This window comes from Pleurodeles waltl, chromosome 8, assembly GCF_031143425.1.
Source record: "Pleurodeles waltl isolate 20211129_DDA chromosome 8, aPleWal1.hap1.20221129, whole genome shotgun sequence".
Classification (NCBI taxonomy): domain Eukaryota; kingdom Metazoa; phylum Chordata; class Amphibia; order Caudata; family Salamandridae; genus Pleurodeles; species Pleurodeles waltl.
Genome location: NC_090447.1, coordinates 622,413,495 through 622,440,902, shown reverse-complemented (window position 1 = coordinate 622,440,902; position 27,408 = coordinate 622,413,495). Strand labels below are relative to the sequence as shown.

The following is a 27,408-nucleotide window of genomic DNA, read 5'->3' as shown; positions in this document are numbered from 1 at the left end:
AAAAATCTCTGCCTTTGAAAAAAGATGCGTGGCTACTGGTAATGTCACTCTCAACTTCGCTTCCTGGCCAACAAATACAATACTGAACTCACCACATACTCCACCAAGGTGTCCTGTCCGAAACTGCTTTTCAGCGTATTACTAAATGCCCGTAAATGTGCTTCAGAAACCCACATGGCAGTATATATTGTTTCATAAAAGTTCAAATACAATATTATAAGTGAGCTAAAGGCTCTGCTCCTAAAAGGCAGACTTGAACTGCTAAGTCAAAGCAACTACAAAATTGGCATCAAGACATTTCTAGCTGAAGGAAAGTATATATATAAAAAAAAAAAAAAAAAAGACTAGTACAAAGGGCTGGATGTACTCCAATCTCACGTTTGTAGAACAGCAGGTTGCAGGTGATGTTTCGCAGATCTTAGGGTCATCAGGATGAGACAGAGTGCACAGGAATCAGGACGGCTAGCCTAAGAGTTTGTAGATAACCTTAAAGTTGCAGGGGATAGTTTAACTTTTCTTGCTTGGCAAGGTTTAACATGCTTCACTTTCTAACACAGAAAAAAGCAGATTGGTAAGGTTCAACACAGTGGGATCACGTGCCTAGGAACCAGGAAGGCTAACCTAAAATGTTGCGACCAGTCAGAAAAAGTACGGGTAGACTGATTTTCCTAGATGGAAGATCTGAGAACATGATCACCTTCTAAAACCCCATAAAAGCAGATTGTTAAGGTTCTGAAGGGTAGTACTAAGTACTAGGAAGGCTAGTCCGAGACATTGGGATCAGCATTAAAGTAGGATGGAGTAGCTTGATTTATCCATACAGGTGCCTACAGGGCTCAGATCCCAGAGTTCTTGGATATATAAAGGCGAGTAATGGCCAATGTTTCAGGGCACATGCGAGCTGCAGGCTAGATCAAAATACTTTCCTTGCTGAGGCTGTCATTCAGGGAGGTGGAGTTAGGGGTTGTCTGAAACAGGCAATAACATCTGCTAGTTATTATTGTTTTGGAACAAAGGAGTGTTGCTTCAGGTGATAGCACTGTTAATGGATGGACAGTGGGTGGAGAGGAATGAGACAGAGGAGATAGGAATGAGAATCAGCTTGTGAGGGGTTATATAAAAGCTGATTTTCACAAAAATCACAAGTCACAGAAAAGCTGGGCTAAAATTGACTTCAATTATACAATAAGAAACAAAAGAAACACAGTCAGCTTTCTTTCACTTTAAATTATTTTTCATCCAGAAATGTCATTCACTAATAACGAAACTGGAAGTTGTCTGGGAGAAGATTCTAGAAAAGCAATTGCCTTTTCTTGCAAAAAAGGTCTTTGAGATCTCAGAAAAGTATTGTGCTCACATGGTGGGGCGACGACACAAGGTTAACATATGGCAGTAGAAACTACTCATGCACTCTAGGGGGTAGCAACTTACCAAGTGCTTCGTCTCTCACAGTCACGTATGCAGGATGTCTTTCTAGCTAGGGTATGTGCCATGACCTGAAAAGGCTTACCCAATTGATGCCCCTCTGCTTTTGTGAGCATGTTATGGCTTTGGGGTCTAAAATCCTGCTAAAAAAGATGGACTCCTTAAGCCTAGCAGGACTAGGTGGAATGTGTGCCTTTTTAAAGAGTGAACAGTTTTTGCTCAGGCTGTCAACCTTGAATGCTCTCTTCTTCTTTCCTCGTTCATGATGTGTATTGGTACAGTAGTAGGCAGTATCCCATCTTTAACAAGCATTGGCAAAGCCAATAGGTCGCACCTATGCAAGATTTATTGGCTTTGGCAATGTATTATTTTTTATTTTGCCATGCAGTACAGCAGAATGGTGGCTGAGCAACATGGCTAAAAGAAAAAAAGCGATATGATGAGGTTAACACTGACCGCGTCATAGTGCCTTTTTTTGCAGTACACCATGGCTAAACAGGTTAGCGTGGTGCGGGGCCCCCGATTTCATGTACACAGTAGATTTTCCAACCTTTCAGGAAGCACTGAGCTTAAGCACGTTTGGGCCCAGCAGCAAGGATGTAAATAGAACATCAAAGTCAGGTGTATGAGCGCCGGCGACCAGGAGTTGCGTTGTAGATTTATGACCCTTCAGATCTGGACAATTTCATGAAGAGCAACACACAAAAACTAGTTAGAGTTATCAGCGTTGTAAATTCCTAACTGGACTTTTCTTGCCACATAAATTGAAAATTAAAAGTACAACAGTTGACACAAGCAAGCTGATTAAAAGCGCCACTGCCACCATTAGCGCGGAGAGACACAAAAGGAAAACAAGGCTCAACAGTTAAAAAAAACAACAACAACAAAAAAAAACATACCATCGAACATGAAGCACAGTGCCGAGCATCAAGGAGAAAGGATCGCAGCTCAGATTGAAGGGAAAACTGAAACCAGACAGGAGGAAGGAGGAAGGCAGGGCCATCACACGCTGGAGGAAGTGTGATGTAGTGTGATTGCCAACAAAAATGTTCTCTTAGTGAATGCTCCCTTGGCGGGAACTTAGCGCGCAAAGAAGGGACATTTACTACAATGCACCAATAAAAGTGGAGATTTTAAGATAAGCACAACAAAGAACGAATGGCAAAAGAAGGATTGGCCTAACCCCTATACCGAACACAGCATGTCTCGCAGAGACAGCGTATATGCTGCCTTGGCTCGACCTAAAAATGGTGCATGGCTAACATATTGAATACTAGGCCATCTCCGATTACCCACTTTTGTGGTTATACCACAACACTCAACTGCTCCTCTGACTAGTTTGATGCTGTGTAGCTGACTGTGTCTTAGTCTGAACAAGGCGCATCACCCAGTGAACTCAAAGGGCTTCAGCACCCTTCCGTCCCCACGCCCGTCAAATCATGTGTCTTAACACTGGCTGCTGCAACGTCCAGGACATACACAGTTCTTCAACTGATATGTACTAGGTTTTGTTGGAGATGGAGCCCTAATGACAATCCCGCACAAAGTATTTCATAGGTCAAGAGACTGAAGTGCATAAAGAACACTATAGGAACTGCTATACTGAGTGTAATGGGGGTGGGGCCAGATATGTGGCTAAAAAACGAACAGGTTATTCTGCAAGTACTTTATTGCCCTTTCACCTTCAGAAAAACACATATAAAATATAATGCACACACTTTAAATTAAAAACAAATGCATGTAAAAGTAATCTGTGGGAAATGCATTTTTAAGGCTATGAAAGCTCAGTTAATGTAGTCACTTCAGATCTATGTGTGTGTAACTATTCACAGACTAAATCCTGGTTGGTCCAAGTGTATTGATAGTGCTACGAAGAACAAGCCTGCGACTAAAAGCACTGTAAGAATGTAAGACATTTTAAAATTGTATTACATGCAGTACCATATAGGCTGCTGCAAAATTTGAAAAACAATCTAAAAATAAATAAGCATATATTTTTAGCGCTATGCAATCTGACTGTAATTAGTGGAAACCTTTTTGTAAGTTTAGATTAAAAGAAAACACGCCAGAGCTCATCTGATAACACCAAATGATTGCATCAATTAAAGCCATATACTGGCCCACAAGCAACTTACAGATTTGCTAAGTAACCAACTGCACACATTTAAATGTCTTTTGGGTAGCAGGCACCCTGCAGAGAAGGCTTACTTCTTCTTTCACTGTGTGCTTCTTCCCTGGCTTACAGAAGAAAAGACCCTCCTACCCCTTCCTTTTCACCCAAAGGCACCTGAAGGATGGCTTTATGTCCATCAATATGGTTGTTTTATTACAAAGTTCCGCTCTCTCCGCCTTATCTTCCCACTTGCAAGGTGCCCCTAAAAGACATGTGCACCAATTGGAAATTGTGTGAAGCAGAATTCATGTGTTAAATTATGTTCCCCACAATTATAAATGGTCCGGTGTTCCTGGATTTATTGGGTGCAGGAACAAAGCACCAAATTGTACCAGCCAGAAAATCCATTAGTTAAAATCACTGTAGGAAAAGTCTATACTGTAGACCATAAAACTGCCCAAACCTCAATCATTACATGACCCCCCCCCCCCCTCCACCAGCCATCATTCTATCCTCCTGGCTTCACTTTTCTCATCCCTTTCTTCCGACACTGCCATACAACAGCTCCCAGCAAACTTTGCCACCTGATCACAGCAAGTGGTAAGTGTGTGTAAAAGCCCCAAGGAAGAATTAATATCATGCAGAATATGCTATGTCCCATTCCCTGTGGTTTACTCAATTGTACAGTACTGGTGTGTCTTCCCTGCACATTACTGGTACAAGCAGGTCCCTGGCGGTGCTCTCACTCTCTCACTGTCTGCCCCTTGACCCCTGGATTCTTGCCCGACTTGTGTCTTCTTTCAGACTTTGCCCTTTATGCCTTTTTCTTTTTTGTGCATTTTCCTTCCTCATTGCCGAAGACTCGTTTTCCCTCATTTTACTCATACTTGTTTTTGCTGCTGCTCCTTCCCGTTAACCTCTAGCAACAGGGTCAAGTACAGCTTTGTCGCCAAATTCACCTGGACCAACCATTCCATTGCCCACTTCAACATCTCCAGCACCTCCTACCGCAGCTGGAGCAAAGTATCAGAGAGCCAATAGGCTGACACCCTCAATACATCACGCTCTAACACTGCATCAAGCCTGGACGAGGCTGTCAAAAATGTAAACTCCTGGATCACCACCTGCGTCAACATCATGCCCCCATCAACACCAGCAAGCACAGGAGATCCACCAAGCAGGCAAGATGGTACACCAAGGAACAGAAACAGCACAAACGCACTGATATCTCAAACAGAACCACCTTCAAGACCTCCCTCAACCTCTACCATCGGCTACTGAGAGGTGCAGAGGAATGCTCTAGCCAACTGTGTCATGTCCAGCTCCAACCACAGCAAAGAGCTCTTCAACACTGTCCGAGAATTCTCCAACCCACAGCCACAGAAAACAGCATCAACTAACTCCTCATTTGCCACGGACACATTTCCCAAAGCACAAGTCAGACCGCTCCTCAAGGAACCGCCTGACGACTAGAGCGAACTCAAAAACTACTGCCCCATCTCCTGTCTCCCTTTCTCTGCCAAAGTCCTGGATAAAGCCATCAACAGACATCTCACAAAATATCTGGAGCACAGCCTTTTCCCAGATACCATCGAATTTGGATTGCGCACCACCACAGCACCAAGACCACCTTGATCACAGCCACCGATGACATCAGAGCCCTCCTCAACCTGGTAGAAATGGTGGCTCTGATCCTCCTCGACCTCCCAGCAGCCTTTGACACCGTATCTCATCACACCTTCATCAAAAGACTGCATCACTTCAGTACCCAAGGAAACACCCTCAAGTGATCGCCTCCTTCCTCACCAGAAGAAAACAGAAGGTCTGCCTACCATCATTAACCTCTGAACCCGAGGACATCATCTGCTGTGTTCCTCAAGGCACCTCCCTCAGCCCCTCCCTTTGTAACTCCTACATGATCCACTTGACCAACATCGTCAGATCCAATGGACTAAACATCATATCCAATGGAGACGGCACCCAGTTCATCCTCTCACTCTCAGAAGACCCCGCCAACACGAGAACCAACACCCACAGGTGCATGACGAGCATCGATAACTGGATGAAGGACAATTGCCTGAAGCTCAACATAGACAGAATGGAAGTGCTGATCTTCGGCAACAGCACCACCCTCTGCAATGACCCCTGGTGGCCCTCTGAACTAAGACCATCACCCAAACTGACCAACCATACCAGAAACCTCAGCACAATCCTGGACAGCAAACTGACCAAGACGTCTCAGCAAACTGACCAACGCAGTCTCCTCTGCCTGCTTGGTCTCATTTCGTGTTTTACGAAAACCCTTCAAATGGTTCCCACTGAAAACTAGATGTCCCGTCACTCACGCTCCAGTCACCAGCCATCTAGACTATGCCAATGTCCTCTATGGTGGGATCTCTACACACCTTCTGCAGAGACTCCAGACCATACAGAACTCAGCTGACAGACACATCCCCGACCTCCCCAGCCAGATCCACATCAACCCCCACATCAAAAAACTCCACTGGATCCCTAAAGAAAAGAGATGCCATTTCAAGCTTATGATCCACACCTACAAAGCACTGCATAACTAAGGACCAGCCTACATCAAGTACCACCTGAACTTCTACCAACCTACCAGGCAACTACACTCTGCCTACCTCTCACTTGCCCACATAACCTGCATCCACCAAAGCAAGACTGGAGTACATTACTTTGCCAACCCCATGGTGAAAACCTGGAATGACCTTCCCATGCAGCTACAGGCCTCCAACTCTCTTCTGGAATTCCAGAGAGCACTCAAGACTTGGCTGTACAACTGAATCATCTGAACTCTCATGGCCCTCAAGCACCTGGATACACTCTTAGGTGATTAGTCGTGCTATATAAATGCACTGGCTGATTGACTGAATTACTGTTGCCGAATTGGCACCCTGCTGGTACTGTACAACTTGTAATCAGGGACAAGGTGCGCTATTTAAAGTGCTGTATGATAGGCCAACAGAGATTGAACGCTCAGTTACCACACTATCCTGCCTCTGTAGACAAGTGTAGTTTGGCAGCAAAATGCTTGTGAAACCTCATTCTGCTGTCACAATAAGCATGGGTCTGTCAAAAGCTGCATAATTCTGATATTGTATATAAAATGTTACCAATTCAAAAGCATTGCACAATAAAAACACTACTGTGTGAACCACTTAATCCACTGTAACAATAATAAACTGGTAACCGTGTTGTCTGCCTGATGTCTCTTGTGCTCCATGCAAAGTTGTCCCTGTCTTTACCCAGGCCATGCTATTTGCTATAATCAGTATAGACTTTTTGGAACAACAATTATAGTGAATATCAGAGACATTTGCAACAAATATTGCATTGTGTAATGAACATTGGTCATGGAGTATTTAAAAACGATATTTGTATTTCGGTGGATTTGACAATTTATGTACAGGGGCTTCAGAGCAGAGTTGAAAGTATGGTTGCTGTTGTTATCTCATATTCTGTTAATATGCACTATTTCTGTGGCAGTGACCTCTTTGTGGGGCAACGCCCATCAGCCACACATTCTATGTGTATTGGAGCGTGAAGAAATATTTGTATCCTTTCCATGTTAGACCACCATAAAATCCAGAGTTATCTCAAAGCAACTACCTTTTTTGGCAGTATTTTAAGCCTGGTGGTTTTAAGAATGGATGTAAGCTCAGTTATCCCACGCAAGAACTGCTCAATGTGAGACATTAACAACAACTATTTTATTTGGATTTACAATAGCGCAGATTCTTGGCAAAGTAATTTACAGGTGGTAATATTTCCAACTAATTGGCTAACACGTATTTAATTCAAGAAGAATAGAAGGGATCAAACCTGAGTCTTGCCAGCCACACATCCCAAAATCAAGTGTGTTAACTCACTTAACTCCATATTCTGAGATATGTACACGTGTGCAGCCTCAAATAAGTATGTGTTGCAACGTTCCAATGAGCATACTGAAAACGTACCATTTGGTCAACAATCGAACAAGGGAGTCTTTCTAAAGTTTGAATTTAAAATACTTGATGAGCTAAATCATTGTCATTTTACTGAAGGAATTGTTCTGAAATAACTTTATGACACCCGGTTCTAAAGTGCTTTCTATTAGAACCTGCAGTAGCTATTTTTCTTGTTATGTCACTCATTCCCTTCTTTAAAGATCTCAGTAAGTAGATAATAAATTGGTAAAAGCAACTAAAACATACCTGCTGTAATCGTATTGGTTTTGACCGATATGTTTATATTGAGCAATTTACCATTCTGTTTTATTGCATTGGCTTTAAGGCTAGCTCCACGCCATTCTTAGAAGTGTTAAGCACCCCTAAAAGTCCTGTATAGTTGCAACCTTGGGCCTAACCATAGTTATAATAATAATGTGTGCCCCAATCTCGCACACCTCCTCCACCAGAACACAGGTTGGGTCTGCGCCCGAGTGTATCTTTCTGGTCATTGGTGCCTGACACAAAAAAAAACTTCACCTAAAGCATCACAACAAATACAATACTCCAAAATAACAACCACGCACCGCCCAAGAAGAAGCGTGGCACCCGTCCGAAAATGCACTTCAGCGACACACATAAGGATCGGAAGCGCTGCATAAATGTTTCAACCAGTCACCGTATATTGAGGCCCTCCAATTACCCTCTTCTTCTTGATACAGATGACCCACTTCGCAGTGTCCTAACTGCCCATCAGACACAAATGTCGGCTCAAAATCCTCGCGCTGTAAAACCACCACCAGAGCCCCCTCTCTCACTAAACGCCCCCAACTCCGGTCAGCATTTCACCATGCAATTTTCTACAGATCTCACTCAGCGATTGAAAGGAGCCGCTCTTACCTCCGTTGGTCACGTGAGAGGACGCGGACGTGAAAGTACGCCGTTGCTAAGGGCTGTCGTTGCTACATTCACAGGGTGGCTCGCGGCTGCACAAGGAGCCACGGACCCTGCGGCTGGGCGGAGTCCTGCTTTGGAGAGGTAAACATGCCAGCCTAGATACACTTGCCCCCGTGGCCTCCAGCCCTCTCAGGCCTGCATGCCGGTAAACCTAGCGGGACAGACAAAGACACCCAGTGAAGAGAAAAAGAACCAGCTCGCTGAGTGAAGTTGGAGTGTGCATGAGGCAAATTCTGAAAGTAAAATTTCCGGGATCAACCGACAATCATGCTGAACAGCAAATGGTAAACCACAATACAGTTTCCAGTCACCATCAGCCAATCTACGACGAGGACTCGGTTAGCCGATCCCACGCACAAAAGAGGCTTCCTAGCCAATCGAATGACATATTGCTTTTGTCCCCCTTATAAAATGTGTTTCCGCCAAGGAAATTGGCTCCTAGCATCTAGACACTCAGCCTAATGTTAATTTTCTCCCCGAAGACGACTGTCAAAGTACTAACGGGCCGTGGAAATTATGACCTGGTGGCCACTATAGAGGAAGGTATTTCTACAGCTCATTGTGTGTGGGAAGGAATAAAAAAGCATAATGTATGTAGCCATTTTCTTTTGGATGTTCGCGTCTTTGGAGGCAAGGAGGTTTACAGCATCCCATAAAGGGTGCACTGTATGTATTCGTTTTTTTTTTGTTTAGTGTAGCAGGGACATTGCACAGGGACATCATAGAGTTTTGCAAGTGTATGGTTACCGTCATTTCGAGAGTACGTTTCAGATGCAGCTCACAAAAGAGAAAAGCAGACATCCAAGAGTATGTGGGAAATCATAATTTCAGCCCGTGTCTTTCAAAGAGAAGTGTCTTAGGCCCCTTTTTAAAGGTAGAATGGCATTGGGTCATACGGAGAGTCCGAAGGAAACATACACTGGGAAGGAATACATAGCATGGCAGATTAGGATGGATGAGGTATCAGGGCAGCCTTCAAAGCCTGTTACCTAACATATGGTATCCCCTAAATATAAAGCAAAATAATTACGATAGTTTTTGGTCCAAGAGATTGTGGTTAGAGCGCAGGTTTTAAAACTTATATTAAGAGTCTTTTTAGTAAAATCCTTTTAACCTCTTTCTTGAAACCACATTTGTCCATGGGCTGGACCTCCGGCCGGAGACAGTTCTATATTCTCAGCATGACTCCAGAGAAACTGTGTGCGTAGATCTTCTTCTTTTGAATCTCGGTGGTTCCAACGAGAGGGAGTTAGTCTTGCTGCTACATTCAGGGTCACATTGAGTGGTGCTGTGCTTTATTTCTGTAATTGGACTGTGATCTTGAAGTATGGTGGAAGGAGGAAAGGTTTTGCCTTTGCTGCAGCGCCACAGAATCCTAGCTATTACTTACACTTAATAGTGGATTCTGCGCTAGAGTACGATGGATTGAAGCAACATAGGTTTTGAGGGGATGTCATCAATGAGCATTATGAGCATCAACAAAAGTCAACATAATCAATAATACTAAGCCTTACTCAATAACCACACCAGTTTTTTAAAGATGAATTAATGAATTTATTTCCCTATATGAACAATGCTAATGTCCCGAAAATAACTCTCAAACACAAATGATAAGCATATAGGATCAATAGCGGTTGATTAAAGCGTCTTGTATATCTCAATCTGATTAAAACAATTAAACAAATAATCTCCAAAAGTATCACGCTTATTAATAATACAAAAAACGGTAATAATGGCAAAGTATACACTAGTTCAGCATTAAAATGATTTCAAGATAAGTCATGAGCATTTCAATTAGTTCCCTCACTAACCAAAAATTAGCATCAACATGTTGGGCTTCATGTGAAAATAATTTAGCAACACTAATTTAGAAAAAAAACTCTTTAACTTGTTTAATAAAAAATATTATTAATGTGCAGCAATTTAATCATTAGTTGCAGCTGTTACCTGAAAAGCAAAAGAGACACATCATACATTACCAATAATGAACAGCTAATAGCTTGCTTCGGCCAGAGGGCACCATCAGTTGTATCATCAGAAGAGATGGGCCTAACGATAGCTAAACCATCTCAACTAAACTCGAACCATCCGAATCTTTCTCTCAAGTCTCAATTCTCTTTTTCTCTCTAACATAGGATCTCTAAGTCTTCTTCTGCCCCCATCAGTTGTTATACTAAATAAGCTTATGATTGGCCATCCTATGGGGTGGTTATGTTTCAACCAATCAACAACTAAATTGATGACCAAAAACACAACAATTCTACATTACCTAGAACATTTTCTTCAACAGTAGCATTTCCTCTCCTGTCTCATCTGTAGCTCCATTGTTTCATTGCCTTTCAAGCGCCTCGTCTCAGGAAGAAACTTTTACTGTTTTACTTTGCGTCCATCCTCGTGGAAAGACCAGATATTAGTAACATTCTCAAACAATAGGACATTTCAACTTATGCAATGCTCGGTTAAAACATGACCTTGTAAGACCTAGCGCTGCAACCCACTAGGGATAGCTGTGGGCACATCTACACAAACTTCAAAACCTTTTTATGTAAGCTTTGAATTGTGGAAAATAACCATCACATTTATTTAGCGTTTTGCTCAGTTAGGGATAGAAAACAAACATTAACAACATTTTTCAAAAGGTACTCGTTTTACATGTTAATTCATTACGCATTTTAGTATGAAAATCATTAATAGACATATTAGAAAATTCACACTCTCTCTTTCCCTCCTTTGATGACTATTTATGTCATCACATCAACCCATAATAAATTCATTTATTATCATCAATTTCAAAAATTTGTCTCATTCATTTTCACATTATTTCTCTTTCTTCTTTTATTCCCTCTGTTGAATTTATTCATTTGGATTTCAAAATGTCTTCTATTCTTTTCAGATTTTCTTCTCTTAAAACATTTTATCACTTTATATGTTCCCCAAATGCCAATTAAACAAAATACAATAATTGACACCCATTTTGCTATTGTCAGTATAATATTTCTCCCCACATTGCTAAACCAATTCCCCACAGCATTAATCCCTTTGCCAGCTTTTTCCCGAACTGTAGTTTCTGTTAGTGCTTTTAGATCTTCACTATTAGTATTAGTTACATTTTTTTAATCAGCTCTTTAACTTTACCTGAATTATCAGGTACATAGGAACAGCAATGATTAGAACCCAGTAATTTACAAACGCCGCCCTCTTTCGCCAAAAGAATGTCTAACGCAGTGCGATTCTGAAGTGCCAGATCTCTCGTAGCAGCCAATTCTGTATCCAGAAGAATGATAGCTCCAGAATATCTTGTCAACATGTTATCTACTATTGTAGACAACTTCTGAATTTTAATTGAATTTAGGACTACTCCCACCTGAAGGAATTATAGCCTAAAAATTTTTCCCCACAACGCAAGAAATTGATTCTCGCTTGTGTCTCGTTTGAAATTTCATCGATTCAGGAATCTTACTCAAGTCTTCTAACTGATAAATTTTTGGAAAGACTATCCCCAAATAACATGTTCCATACCATCCTCTAGGAAGACGGTAATATGCATTTCTTCCACAAATATAATAAATCCCAGGTACTGGGGTGTCCTGTCCATTCATCATAAAATCCCACTTACTCCTTAACATAAAAACATGTCTACATTCACTCTTTCCAACAAACACTCTATCATTCTTACTCCAAGGTCTATATATACAAAGTTTCCCTACGTGCCCAGCATCTACTGTTAGTTTTCCTTGTTTAGTAATGCCAGTATACGCATAATCCATTCCAGGCTTTCTACTTATAATTCCCTTATCTATCTTTGCCTTTATTTCTCTTCTTCTGTATTATCTTAGAACTTCTTTTCTACTCGTGTTAGTAAACAAGTCAGGTTATCCTACCAAAGGTTAAAGTAGGCTCAAAGAAATCTTTCATAATTACTATGTTATTTTCTTTGGCTATTTTATTCAGATAACCTATGACAGGTACAAATGACAATGCCATGTCATAGTTTGAATAAAAATACTGAATATATTCTTTATTATAGAAACGCGTTAGCAAAAGACTGCAACTTACAGCATAAGCCACCGGTAAGCTATGATAAGTAGTTCTTCCTTCCACTGAAGTTGGAATCTGTGTACATACATAACAATAATTTGCGTCCATCACCTCAACATACTCATGCAATAAGCAATAGAAAACATTAGAAGAAAGCTCTTTCTCTTCGTGTAAGTATTTGACATCTATCCTAAATTTATCTTTTGTTAGTGACTTATCAGTCAAATCTAAAGAACTTTTGATTTTTGTAGTCTGGTTGGCTCCATCCATCTCATAAACAGACACTCCTACAAACAACAATAAACATATTAACACACTCACTACCACCAAACCAATACTAAACACTTTACAACAACTAATCCCACTGTTTTGGTTATGAAAGTTATTCATTTTTCTATATTAAAAATAGAAAATGTTTATTTGCAACTCCTACTATCTGCACTGTCCTTTCTGAAACGGGTATGTCTGGAACTTCTATTGTCCTTGTTGTTGAGCGTGTCGCTCATGTGTCGACCAGAAAACTAACCTCATGACCATGTACTTCACCTTGCATATAAGGACCTCTCTGATCCACTTCTAATAATGCGACCATCATATACTCCTCCTCATCTGAACTATCCAACGGCCATTCAATGTTTATTTTATTCTCACTGTGTAAAGGAAATTGCTCAACTGTTTTTAGACTTTTAGCTTTACTCTGATTTGTGACCACTTGCAAAAGCATAACTTGTTGCTGTTCCATTGGGCTCTGTATCATTTGAACCTCTTCTCGGTATGTGCATTTGCTGTACTGGCACCATCTGCACCTGTGGCTGCATTTGTTGTATTTGTGGCATTTGTCCCTGTTGTATATTCTGCATCTGTTGCATCGGTTGTAAAGGCTGAAAACCTTGCATATTATTTATGTTCTGGAAATTTTGATTTTGACCCCCCATTCTAGGTCCTCTCATGCCCTGAAATGAATTGACACCATTTGTTTGCTGAACCATTCCTCTCTGATTTAACATTGGACACTGTCTTTTCCAATGTCCCACTAATCCACATATATGACAAGGTAACACCTTTCGCCTTTGCTGCTCATCTTGCATCACCACTGAACTCAAATCTACATTTCTATTGACTACCGGTAACATCATTCCACCTCGACCTCTGCCTTGACCTTGACTCCGAAATAAACCATTTCCCTGTGGTAGTTGTTGAAAATGTCCTTGCAATCCTGTCTGTGCAGCTTCAATCTGCATCACCATTGCTTTCTCTTTTAGCTTTTTCTGCTTCAACTCAATTTCATCACTACAGTATTTAGCATACTGCAAAACCTCACCAACAGACTTTTTTTGCCAGCAGACCAAATAATTCTTGATCATTTGACTTACTTCTGGTTTCAACCCTTCAACAAATCTGAACGCCAAATGATTCATGCTCTCCTTTTCATTTGTTTCTACACCACTGAATTGTTTGAACGCCTTCAACAATCTTTCATAATATGCATGAACTGATTCTTTCCCTTCCTGTGATGTTCTATCTATGCGCTGCCAATCAACATTTTTCGGCAAATTTCCCGTTTTCAGAAACTCAATTACTTTATAATAATGTTTCATTACTTCAGGAGATGGCGCACCTGTTTTTAAATCCCTCTGCGGTTCGCTCGTCTGCCAATCAACACTTCTTTTGCATTCAATCCATAAATCTGCTGAAACAACAATGTCAAAATGTGTATTCAAGTCTTCCCACAGACACTTCGAAAGTTTCACAAAGCTATCTGTCTGCTGGTACCACTCCATTGGTTTCCCTCCCAGTCTTGGGTAATCATTTGTAAAACTTATAATATCGCTCCTATTCCAAGGCACATGTATAACATTCCCTCCTGGTGTTTCCCTCATTGGCAGTATTTTCACTGCATCTCCTGCATCTGTGCCACATCATCTTTCTTTGGTCTTTCTCTTTTCCGGTCCCATCTGCTCTCCCATTTGTCTAATGCCCTCCAAACCTGCACTTTCTCAAGTAATTCTTTAAGATGTGTTCTCATTCCTGCAGATCTCATGTGAATAAAGACTTCCTCCTCCGGATTTAATCTGTAACTTCTTTTCAGAGTTTTAATTTTTGACAAGTTAATGTCGTATTTGTCTGCTACTTCTTGTAACTGTTGATAAACTCTGTCTGCTCCCTTTGTAATTATTTTATATAGATATCTCAACTGACCTTCAGTATAGGATTCAAGTCTGTTCATAACCAATTTCCCTTCTAAAAGTTTACTCCCTTCCATGTTCAATTTGACTCTGTTTATTGTTTCTTCCTCTTCATCTTTTATCTCTTGTTGTTTTGAATTGTTTAAATCTTCCAGCTATTTTGTTATTTCTTGTGCAGACAAGCCTTTTAATGATGCTCCATTGGCTTGAGCACCTACATCTCGCTCTTGCCCTGAACCCGCACATTGTTGTGAGGCCATTGTTCCCGAATTCTCAATAGGTGGCAGATCTATTAAAGAATTTGCCACATTCAAACTTGTCCCTTGTCTATCCTGCACATTTATTAATGCATTCACTCCAGTATTGTCTACACGAGCATATAATGGAGTTACTGGACCCATTGTTATAGGTACAGTAATTGCATCTGGATTAATCAATGTTCCAACCCGCTGCATCTGTCCTTCACCCATGCTCTGCATCTGCGGAATCTGTATATGAACAGGTTCTCTTAAGTTCATCCCTTGCCGACCTTCTGACAACACTAAATTAGTAGTTGTTCTCACAATCTGAGCCTCTGGCTGTATCCCAGGAATGTTCATTTCAAACTGTTGTCTGTTACTCAATCAGGGGTGTGGAATTTATTAAAATATCTACTTGTCCAGGGGACAGGTTGCTTCTCAAATCTACTTGTCCTGTAAAAAGATCTACTTGTCCCTCTGGTGCCATGTAGTGTGGCAACAAATTATGGCAGCAATCTCATTATGTAAGAGCTCTGATAATAAACTCTCTGATTATGCCAGTGGCTACTACCATAGTAGGGCTTGAATACTTGCAGTTTCAATCCCTACTGTAGCAATTTCCTTATTTTGCCACCTTTCTGCAGATCTGCATACTGGGGCTGGAGGAAGCAGTAAGCAATAGTTCCAGGGCTGGAATGCCTTTGAGTCTGCAAACCTACTAACCTGCATGTTTTTTAAAGATTTTCACCAGCTTCTCTCTAATATTTTCCCATAATAAGAAAGGTTGGAAATTTATTCCTGACAATGGCAGAATTAGAACTTCTTCCAGGGTTGGGAAGAAAGTGGCTGGAGGGAAAATGAGCTTGCAGATGCTCAATAGATTTTCACTTGAGCAAATCTACACATGCGTATTTACCCATGCTAAAATACAGTTCACAAATATTTTATTGGGGTACGATTTCCTGGTATACTTCTCTTGAAAGCCACTACTTCAAAGACATATACCATGGGTGCACTTTTGTGACTTTCTTTAAGAATTTGGGGCCACATGTAGGTAGGTTCAGATTTGCGACTTGCAATTGGCAAGTCGCAAATCCGAATGTAGGATGGTGTCCCTGACACCATCTGCGATTCGCAAGGGGGTCGCAAATGCCCACCTCGTGAATAATCATGAGGTGGGTTGCAATTTGCGACCCCCTTGCGAATGGCGGCCCTCACAGGGATGGTGGCCTGCTGGAGACAGCAGACCACCATGTCAGTGACTGCTTTTCAATAAAGCAGTTTTTTTTTTTTTTTTTTTGGTAATGCAGCCCGTTTTCCTTAAAGGAAAACGAGATGCATTACAAAAATGAAATGTTTTTGTTTCATTTTTTCAGAGCAGGCAGTGGTCCTGTGGACCACTGCCTGCTCTGAAAAAATGTTTACAGTGACATTCACAACGGGGAAGGGGTCCCATGGGGACCCCTTCCCTTTTGCGAATGGGTTAGCACCCATTTGAAATGGGTGCAAACTGCGATTGGTTTGCGCCCGCGGTCAAAAAACAATCCTACATTGCACTGCGAGTCGCAATTAGGAAGGGAACACCCCTTCCTAATTGCGAGTCGCAAACCCGTTTTGCGATTCGGTAACCAGGTTACCGAATCACAAAACTGGGTTTGTGCATCGCAATGTGCTTTTTGCACGTTGCAAACACGGAAATTCGCTGTTTGCGACATGCAAAAAGCTACCTACATGTGGGTCTTGGTCCCTAATTAGGTCTGGTGTTAACAAAAACATTTTGTTTTTATTAAACTTCTATTTCTCGCTCTATCGGCTGCCTTTACTGTGAGTGATCGCATTCTGCTCTTCCACAAGAAGCATATTGGCACACAAAGTAGTTTTGTTCAGTGTCAGGAACTACAGCGGCAATCAGTGATGTAACGAAACTGGAGGGTACCCCTTTGCAAAGAACATGGAGGAGCCCCCTCTTCAGACTCACTCAGGGCAGGTGCTGTGCTGAAGGGGTCCCCTGGAGGGCGGCTGTGGGGCCTTTGTTATGGCACTGGTGGCAACGTGTGCTTTTAGAGTTCAAAAACTTTTAGGGGGGGGGTTTGCCAGTGTTTGTTACAATGTTGAGGGCCTGGTAGCTCCCACAACAATAAAGTGTTACAAAAGCCATGTCAAAACAAGACACACATTGATGAAACTAAAAGACTTATAAAAATATGTCGGATCAGTTGACTTTTTTCAGTGTTTGTTTATTTTCATGCTTCCCATAATGGTGTTGAAAATGGTTACACTGATTTTCCATTAGAAATATTTTTTGGAAATACTAGCATGCATCAACACATTTTACTAAATGACACTTCAAAGAAATAGCACCTAAAATGTCATGGTAGCGAACCTTTTTCCCTACTTGCATTTTTTTGGAACATTTTATTTTAAAATCAAAGACTCTTCTCTCTTGCTTACAAGCTTCTGCAAACATTTGCATCTAATCATAGAGCATTCTGGGAGCATTATACTTAGCCTCATACCCTAAACGTTTCAAACATGTGTGTACACGTTTTTTTTTTTTGTACTGGAACCAATGTCAGTAGTGAAGTGTGACCTTAAAACATTTATTTAAAGCACTCACCCTAATAATGAAGGCTTTCAAATAATGAACCATAAATACAAGTTCGAACAGCATTATCTTTTGGAAACACATTACCTCAACTGCAGAGAGTTCCACTCTCTGTAAACTGGCAGCCAAAGGGTTTGTGCTGCAGAGGGTTGGGCCTACTTGTCCCAAGGACAAAGTAAACATGAAAACTTGTTGCCCTTGACCCCAAACAAGATGTCCCGGGCGTCGGGCGATAGGAATTCCACATCCCTGCTCAATGAGTCATTAAAACTACTCTGCATCTGAACTCTCTCATTGTCCAGGATACTCTTTGCTGATTCTGAAATTGATGGTGCAGTAAGAATTCTATTATTAATTCCACTCCCATTTGATCTATTATCATTTTGCTGACTCACATTTGGTCGAGGATAGGTCTCTAAAATTTGAGACACTATCTCATCTTCCTCCATTTCATCATCATTAAACATAACTTGTTTTGAGTCTTTCATGTTTTGTTCATTAACATCTAATTAACCCTTTTTTATTTTTTTTCCCATCTTTTGTTTCAATCTCATCCTTCTTTGTTCTGGCAGGAAATAATCTGACCCCATGTAATGTTTCTACTCTCCACCTTTTCTGCTCTTCATCCCATATAGCTTCAGATAACGTCTTTTCTACTCCTCTAATTTTCTTTTCAAATTTTAAAGCCTGTTGTTGTTTTGCTACCAACTCCCATATCACTAATGCTTCTTATTGTGCTGGCCTCGGTGAAGGTTTTAAACTGTACATCTTTGACCTTAAATTATTCAGAATTCGTAAATTAAATGTACCATGTTCTGGGAAAGCCAGACAACCTTTTTTCTTTGTAATCTTGACTCAATGTTTCAATCAAAGGCATGCCAACGCACCTCTCTCCTCAAACACAATATATGTCAGTGTATTTTCTGGCAGACAAACCTCTCTTTCAAGTGCTGGAATGTATTCATCACTCCTAAACGCACTCCTCAAAGCTTTGAAAAACTTCATTTCCGACTGAATTTATTCAAACCTGATGTCCACAACAAAAATTATTATCAAACTCAATTAAACTAAGCAAATACAAATAATGAACAAAGGATAAAGAAAGAATAATCAATCATGAAAAGTGACTACGATCCCACAAGTCTCTTCAACCCCCTCACCCTCCAATCGCGTTACTCTATTGTCCGACTGATTGACAAATCCATGCGCGACTCCTTTTATCAATCAACCAATCCCAGCGCAGCACTAACTACGTCACCCCAACACATTCACCCCCCTTTCACTGAGATGCTGACAGTCTGTCGTACCAATATTTCACAACCCACACTCAAAATCAACACAATATTAATTCGCGAGCTAACTTAAAATAAGAAAACAAATTTGCTCATTTACTACATGTAGGGTAATACAAACACTTCAGAACCTTCCAAACCTTCAGCTTTCTCCTATTCCTTTTTCACAGTTCCCACAATCGTGAGTAAAAATTCGACCCGCGAACTTCACTTCTCCACTGTTCCTTGGATTATTGTCTAGCGCACTTAGTACTCACCAAGTCTTCACTATAATTTCATGCACACCAATTTCTCACAAACTGGATTTACCAATCTCGATGGATCGGTCTATCAAATGAAGGAATTGTAACATATACCAAGTGTCTCTCCACACTTATCAATATACTCCGGAGTCCCAGACCTCTCGCCCTAGGTCTGTCATCTACACTCATGTGGATAATTTTTCCTGCATCAAGCGCAACACTCAAATGAACCTGTAGGAGTACGCCCACTCCACCTAATTAACTATTTTGAGTATCTCTCCTCCTCTAGCCTCATATCCATCACAATCATCTGCAAATTAGCTAAAGCTGTGCAAGCGCAAAAACACTCCATTCAAATTTAACCAAACACCGCTAAGAACATACCCTTCAACCTAGGGGGTCTCCAAGAACCGGGGAAAGTCACTTAAGGCAACTAGCAACTCATCTTGTTAAATCCGTATTAGAACTTAGAAAAGAAAACAACAATCCAACAATTTTATTCGTACCCAAACCTCACAACCTCATTCTGACATCATTAAAACAATGACGTAATTGAATCTGCTACCAAAAACTGCTGCAGCGGCGCGGAATCCTAGCTATTACTTACACTGAATAGTGGATTCTGCGCTAGAGGACGATGGATCAAAGGGACATAGGTTTTGAGGGAATATCATCAATGAGAATTATGAGCATCAACAAAAGTCATCATACTCAATAATAATAAACCATACTCAATAACCGCACCAGTTTTTTTTAAGACAAATTAATTAATTTATTTCCCTATATTAACAATGCTAATGTCACGAAAATAACTCGCAAACACAAATGATAAGCATATAGGATCAATAGCGGTTGATTAAAGCGTCTTATATATCTCAATCTGATTAAAACAATTAAATCATATCCTAAAACATCACGCTTATTAATAATACAAAAAATTGTAATAATGGCAAAGTATACATTAGTTCAGCATTAAAATAATTTCAAGATAAGTCATGAGCATTTCAATTAGTTCCCTTACCACAAATTAGCATCAACATGTTGGGCTTCAATTGAAAATAATTTAGTAAAACAAATTTAGAAAAAAACACTTTAACTTGATTAATAAGACATATTATTCATGTGCAGCAATTTAATCATTGGTTGCAGCTGGTACATGAATAGCAAAAGAGACACATCATACATTACAATGACATACATTACCATAAATGAACAGCTAATAGCTTGCTTCGGCCAGGGGACACCATCATTTGTATCATCAGAAGACTTGGGCCTAACGACAGCTAAACTCAAACCATCGGAATCCTTCTCTCAAGTCTTAATTCTCCCTTCCTCTCTAAGATAGGATATCTAATTCTTCTTCTGCCCCCATCAGTTGTTCTACTAAATCCTAATAAGCTTATGATTGGTCAGTCCATGGGGTGGTTACGTGTCAACCAATCAACAACTAAATTGATGACCTAAAACACAACAATTCTACATTAACTAGAACATTTTCTTCAACTTTAGCATTTCTTCTTCAGTCTCGTCTGTAGCTCCATTGTTTCATCGCCTCTCAAGCACCTCATCTCAGGAAGAAACCTTTACTGTTTCACTTCACTTCCATCCTTGAGGAGAGGCCAGATATTAGTAACATTCTCAAACAATAGGACATTTCAACTTATGCAATGCTTGGTTAAAACATGACCTTGTAAGACATAATGTAACAACCCACTAGGGGTAGCTGTGGGCACATCTACACAAACTTCAAAACACTTTTATGTAAGCTTTGAATTATGAAAAATAACCATCACATTTAGTTAGCATTTTGCTCATTTAGGGACAGAAAATGAACATTAACCCCTAGGGTGCACAGGACGAGCTGGTCTGGCACTCGGACAAGACCAGCTCCTCCTGCTTTGGGCCCCCTGGGGGATCGCTAGCGCTCCCCCAGATGGCCAAGCACCCACCCCCAGGCAGAGATGGGAGGGGAATCGCTTCCCCTTCAACCCCGCGAGCCCCTGACACCCCCCGTGGCATCTGATGACGTCAGCGCACTTTCGTGTGCTGACCTCATCAGAGGCCTTCCCCCCCCCGGCGCTAGAAGCTGAGCTTCCAGTGCCGATCGAAGGAGAAATGCAAAAGCATTTCTCCGATCATGTGGAGGGGGCAGAGAGGCATGAAATGAGAGGAAAGGCCTTTCCTCTTCTTTCATGTCTCTCTGAGCATTTCTGCTGCCCAATCACAATGCGATTGGGCAGCAGAAATGCCCACTAGACACCAGAGATTTTTTTTTTTTTGTATTTCAAATAAGGGGAGCGGCCCCTTGGGCAAGGGCCGCTCCCCGGGGGGGGGGGAGGAATTATTTCTAGGCCGATCTGCCCCTTGGGGGGTGGGGGGTGGAAGGGGGGCAGAAAAGCACTGGACACCAGGGATACATGTTTTTTTTTTTTTTATGTTTGGGGAGCGACCCCCTTAGGCAAGGGTCACTCCCAGGGGGGCAAATTATTACTAGGCCAAACCACTAGACACCAGGGATTATTTATTTTTATCATACTTGCACATAAGGACAGCGGCTCCTTGGGCAAGGGCCGCTCCCAGGGGGGGAAATGATTTTTAGGCCATTTCTGCCCCCCGTGGGCAGAACGGCCTAATATTAGGCCGATCTGCCCCGGAGGGGGGGGGGGGGGGGGGAGGGGCGCAGAAAACCACTAGACACCAGAGCAATTATTCTTTTGTTTATTTTTATTTTTTTATGTTTCGGAAGCCAAATTATTTTTAGGCCAATTCTGCCTCCCCTGGAGGCAGATCGGCATAATATAATTAGGCCGAACTGCCCCCGGAGGGGGGGGGGGCAGAAACCACAAGACACCAGGGATTTTTTTTTTTTAATACTAACGCATAAGGGTAGCGGCCCCTTGGGCAAGGGCCACCTGCCGGGGGGGGCAAACTATTTTGAGGTCTTTTCTGCCCCCGAGGGGGGCAGAAACCTCTAGACACCAGGGATATATATATATATATATATATATTTTTTTTTTATGTATGGGGAGCGACCCCCTTAGACAAGGGTCGCTCCCCTTGGGGGCAAATTGTATTTAGGCCATTTCTGCCCCATCGGCTTATTTCTGTTAGGCCAATCTGCCCTCAAAGGGGGCAGAAACCTCCTGACACCATGGATTGGTGTGTGTGTGTGTGTGTATGTATGTGCGTGTTTTGTTTGCGGGGGGCAGCCCCTTTGGCAAGGGTCGCTCCCCATGGGGGCACATTACTGTAGGCCATAACTGCCCCCCCTGGGGGCAGATTGGCCTTATTTTGGAAGGGGGCAGAAAGCCCAACAGAGACCAGGGAAGATTCTTTTTTCAAAATAAGAGGTTGGGGGTATGGCCATACCCCCACCCCAAATAAATGGGGCCAAAGTTGTTCTGGACACCAGTGGACAGATTGGGCAATTACCCCCGATCTGCACGCCGGGGGGACAAAGTCTACTAGATGCCAGGGAATAAAAGAAAATAGTGGGGTGGTGGTTACCAGCCAGTATGGGCCTGGTTATGCCCCCACCCGAACTGAAGGGGCTAACAGTCTTTCAGCTCTCTCCTGCACACTAAAACATCTTATCCCATAGCAAGCAAGAGGACATTTGATTATTTTTGTTTTTTGTTTTACATTTGGGCCATGAGAGCTTGGTAACTCTCAAAATTGTCCCACTTGGAATGGTGAGGGCTGCACTTTTTTTTTACTTTGGGATTCTGCCATGTAGAAGAATCCACAAGACTTGGACACATCTGAAAACTAAACATCTAGTTGATTCCAGGGTGGTGTGCTTCACATGCACCCCACACCATTTCCTTTCCCACAATACCCTGCAAACCTGCAACTTTGCTGGAGAGCACACATATTCCCCACATGTTTGTGATGGAACCTTCCAGAATCTGCAGGAATCCACAACATTTCTACCACCCAGCATTGTCTCATCTATACCGATAAAAGTTCTGCTGCACTTGTCAGCCTAAAAAGTTTTCAAACTACCCTTTTGGACCCACTTTGGTTCCCCCTCAATTTCAACGTGTTTTTGGCTCTTCCCTGTCACAAACACTTGGCCCACCTACACAAGTGAGGTATCATTTTTACCGAGAGACTGAGGGGAATGTTGGGTGGTAGGAAATTTGTCCTGGTGTGGTGGTCCCACACAGAAATGTGGGGAAAATGTGATTTCTTTTATTTTTTATTTTATTTTTAAGCTAAATTTGAGGTTTGCTGAGGATTCTGGGTAAGAAAATCTTGGGGAATCCAAGCAAGTCACACCTCCCTTGACTCCCTCGGCTGTCTAGTTTTCAGAAATGTGTGGGTTTGGTAGGTTTTCCTAGATGGCTGCTGAGCCCAGGACCAAAAACGCAGGTGCCCCCGCAAAACAGTTAGTTTTCTATTTGATACTTTTGATGTGTCCAGATAGTGTCCCTGACTGTCTATTTATTGCATTATGTGTATGTTCGTACCCAAGGCAGTCTAGGGTTACAGGGTACCCCCTTTGTGTATGTTGACAGATAGTGTTTTGGGGCATTTCCTGTTGCGGGCACTAGGCCTACCCACACAAGTGAGGTATCATTTTTATCTGGAGACTTCGGGGAACGCTAGGTGGAAGGAAATTTGTGTCTCCTCTCAGATTCCAGAACTTTCTGTCACAGAAATGTGAGGAAAAAAGTGGGTTTTTTTTAGCCAAATTTTGAGGTTTGCAAAGGATTCTGGGTAACAGAACCTGGTGAGAGCCCCACAAGTCACCCCGTCTTGGATTCCCCTAGGTCTCTAGTTTAAAAAAATCCCTAGGTGCCAGCTGAGCTAGAGGCCAAAATCCACAGGTAGGCACTTTGCAAAAAAACACCTCTGTTTTCTTTGGGGAAAATGTGATATGTCCACGTTGTTTTTTTGGGGCATTTCCTGTTGCAGGCGTGTTTTGCTTTCACTAATGACCGAGCTGACAACAATCTCTGGAATGCACTTCTTAGTTTAAAGAAGACATTTATTATTACTTCACCGCGAGGTTCCTGAGAGAGGAGATTAGTAGGTTGGAGGCACACGTTTAAAAATAGTCACAGGAATGAAAGGAAAATATATTAAAGTGATTCTCAACTGCAATGTACACAGCAACTATATGGGATTATATTATATTATAGCATAACTGTCAAAGCAAAGAATAAAAGTCAAAATTCATCACCGTAGGGCCTATCACTGCTCGTCATCTTTCTCATGCCAGCAAGTTGATGACCCCTGTTCAACTGCGAGAAAGAGATTTTCCACCCTTACGGGATAGGTCAGGCAGCTGACGTCTACTCCTGACTGAAGTCTCTGAAAATTCCCCTCACTGCTGCCCAGGGACACCTTTTATAGATTAAATAATGAAAGGGCCTGCTGAAAGGCCCTTCCCTCTAATAGTCAAAACATGCTGGCTACTGTAGGTCAGAGGTTGAAAGTTGGCCAAGTTTTCAAGGCTGTCTTTCCTAAGGCTGAGTCCTTCCCTGCACTAGAGAAAAACATAAAATATGCGCTTCCTTATCATGCTAGTGTTTGGTGAGAGAAAATCTGAAAAACACAAGCTTGGTTTACCATGTGGAAAAACACAGCTCATCTGCAATGTCTCAACTGCAATGTCTAATGCTACGTTAAACCCAAAACTAAACTGAATACAAAATGTAATGTGGTACTGGTGAATACTGAAGAACTAATATGCACAGTGGTGAAACACAGTCAGTGGTCAAACATACTTAATTTCAATACATCTCCACTCTCTGCTCTGACCAATTACTTTTGTTTACTTTTCTCTTGTTTCATAGAAAAACCAAAAACATTATAAGCAAATCAGGTTTGAATGATAAAAGCAATCACTGTAAAGCAATGGAAGTGGATTAATGTATTGATCTCATAACCTTTCAAATCAGATACACCTACAATGAAAAGACTGAAGCTTATACACTCTGATTGGGATAATAACTGATTGAATAGTGTCTCTAAAATAGCAAGTTCATGTAGCATGAATTCTACTCATGTAAAGGTACATGGTCCACCTGAAAGATTTGCTGGAATGTAAGTGAAAGTCAGGTTTCCACACGAAAAACAGACCGCTAACTGCCAATGTTGCTTAATGAGACTGGCAGCAGACATCAGATATTAAGCCATGAGTTAGTTCCAGTGGAAGAATGTAATCAAACAAGTTGCAATGGTACTCTGTATTGATCCCATGTAGAACTTGAACTGAAGGCTCCAGTTGCGCAAAATGGATCCATGGGGTTTGTACTTTAATCAATCAGGTTCAGGTTGGGGGTGCAGTCCCTCCCCTGATCCCACACGCAAACACCCGAAGGGAGACCACACAGCACAATCATGGTCAGTGGTGAGTCGTAGTAGGATCTGCAAAAGAAAAAAGTATGACTTTTCTTGCAAATAACATTTGTCATCTGAAATGTGCCCTTCTTTTTCTTTTACTTGTTTTATAATCAGCAGGATGTTATTGGGGCCCTTTGTTATGATTTCTGCAGGTTCTGGAGGGTCATATGGGGGTTCAACCCACACCTTGGCACTGAGATTTTTATCTGCTGCACCACAGCTTCCCTTTCCTTGCACTGTCAGAAGGGCTGTGGCAGACTCCTTCCTTACCAAACCTCCATTCACTGAACTTATGACAAGTTGGGCAATTCTGTCTCCAATCTGTATGAATAAATCAGATTATATTCTAGTTATCAGAATAACTTTGATTTCTCCTTGGTAATCTGCAGCAATCACTCCCCCTAAAACCTGATCAATTTGCCATATCTGTCCTGGTAACTTTCCTCTCTCCAACTGATCTTTGACTGTTTGTGGGACAGATCTCTGTTGTGTGTGCTGACAAATAGGACATTGCAAAATCAAAGTTTTTATCAAATCTAGGGGAATGTGCATCTCTCTAATCTCTGCCCACCTGTAAGTGTCTTTTTCTCCCAGATGTCCACATTTCTGGTGCGCCCACTTAGCCATTCCCACCAAGTCAGAATTCTGGGTTAACACTTCTGCCTCTGTACTTTTGTCTTTCAAATCTGCAAGGGATTTGAACCAGCGTTCTAATGAGTCAATGGGACAATGAGCATCTATGACTATGCTCTGTTTTAACATTTCCCAAATTTCCTGCCACAACTCTTTGCTCCACATCTCCTTTGAATTAATGAACCAGTTATGTGCAAGCCATGTGGAAAGCCAAACGGCTAGTCTATTGACAGTGAACCAAGAATCCGTGTAAAAATGACCCGTCTCAAACAGCTCCTGCTTTAAAGACTGACACACATTGTACAACTCTGCATATTGGTTACTTTTTTCTTCTCCTGTGGTAGACAACAACTATTCAGTAACTGGATTGTATAACAGTGCTTTCCATTGTCTTTTAGTACGCACGTATTTCAATGATTCATTAGTCAAACAAACACGCTTTCTATCCTCAGGGGACAAGAATTCAAATGGTGCACTCAATTTCACTGCTAACTCTTTTACCTGTGGTACTCCCTACACCCTCTCCTAATCCTGTAAAGGGGCTTGTGACACCTGTTCATGTAGGGCTGCAGTGCCTGTACGTCCTACTTGAGCCCTGTTTTGTATGTACCAGATCCAAAGTATGATACTAGCCTCTTGTGCCTGTCCTATACTGTGAGATTTAGGTGAACTCATCACCCACTGCCTGATTGGTAATTCAGGTTTCAAAATTACATTATAATTTAATGTCATTTGGTCAGTATTCACTAGAGCCCAATAACAAGTCAAAAACTGTTTTTCAAAAGGAGTACAGCGCTCCACAAAGTCAGATAGGTTTCTAATCCAAAGCCCCAGGGGCACCCTTGTCCTTCCCTGTTTCTGCCACATACTCAAGTTTACATCTGTGTTTCCCTCTTGCACTGCGCACAAATCTAAAGTCTGTGGAATTATTTCATTTGCCAAATCAAAAGCATGCAGCTGCTTCTCACTCCATTCAAACTCATCTTTTTCCTAGTTACTTTGTACCAAAGTGTTAGGATTTTACTCAGTTGAGGGCTATAATGTTTCCAAAAATCAAACAAGCTTATGAAACTGTGTCTTTTGCTTAATGTACATAGTAAGAAACTCTAAAATCTTTTGTTTGCCCTGTAACAACATCTCTCTATGTTCTGAATTCCAAGAAACTGCACATTTTGCGATAGTACCTCTGTCTTGGCTGAATTAATTTTACACATCGTACTTTGCATACTTGGTCTGAATATAACATCCTCAACTTCTTAATCAGTGTAATCTTTTAAAGAATGCACTTCAACTCCTTCCAAAAACTGTGGGCTGATCTGTTCACAGAGATCTACGCTCTGCTCATGAAGCTCACATTGGCCCACACCTTTTTTAACCTCC

At 41.6% G+C, this 27,408-nt stretch overlaps 2 protein-coding genes across 4 annotated transcripts in view; one reads left to right on the top strand and one right to left on the bottom strand.

Annotated features, from left to right (window-relative positions):
* Positions 1-8,680, bottom strand: part of OFD1 (OFD1 centriole and centriolar satellite protein) — a 486,789-nt gene extending 478,109 nt beyond the window's left edge. The window contains exon 1 of one of the 3 annotated variants that reach the window (XM_069204717.1): positions 8,383-8,680. The gene's annotated coding sequence lies outside the window, so the exon portion shown is untranslated. Of the gene's footprint in view, positions 1-8,069; positions 8,347-8,382 lie in introns of those variants that run through there. The other 2 variants (XM_069204715.1, XM_069204716.1) reach the window with 2 other exon arrangements.
* Positions 8,681-8,843: 163 nt separating this feature from the next.
* The window catches only part of TRAPPC2 (trafficking protein particle complex subunit 2), a 114,772-nt gene continuing 96,207 nt past the window's right edge, over positions 8,844-27,408 (top strand). Inside the window, exon 1 of the mRNA XM_069204719.1 lies at positions 8,844-8,982. The gene's annotated coding sequence lies outside the window, so the exon portion shown is untranslated. The remainder of the gene's footprint in view (positions 8,983-27,408) is intronic.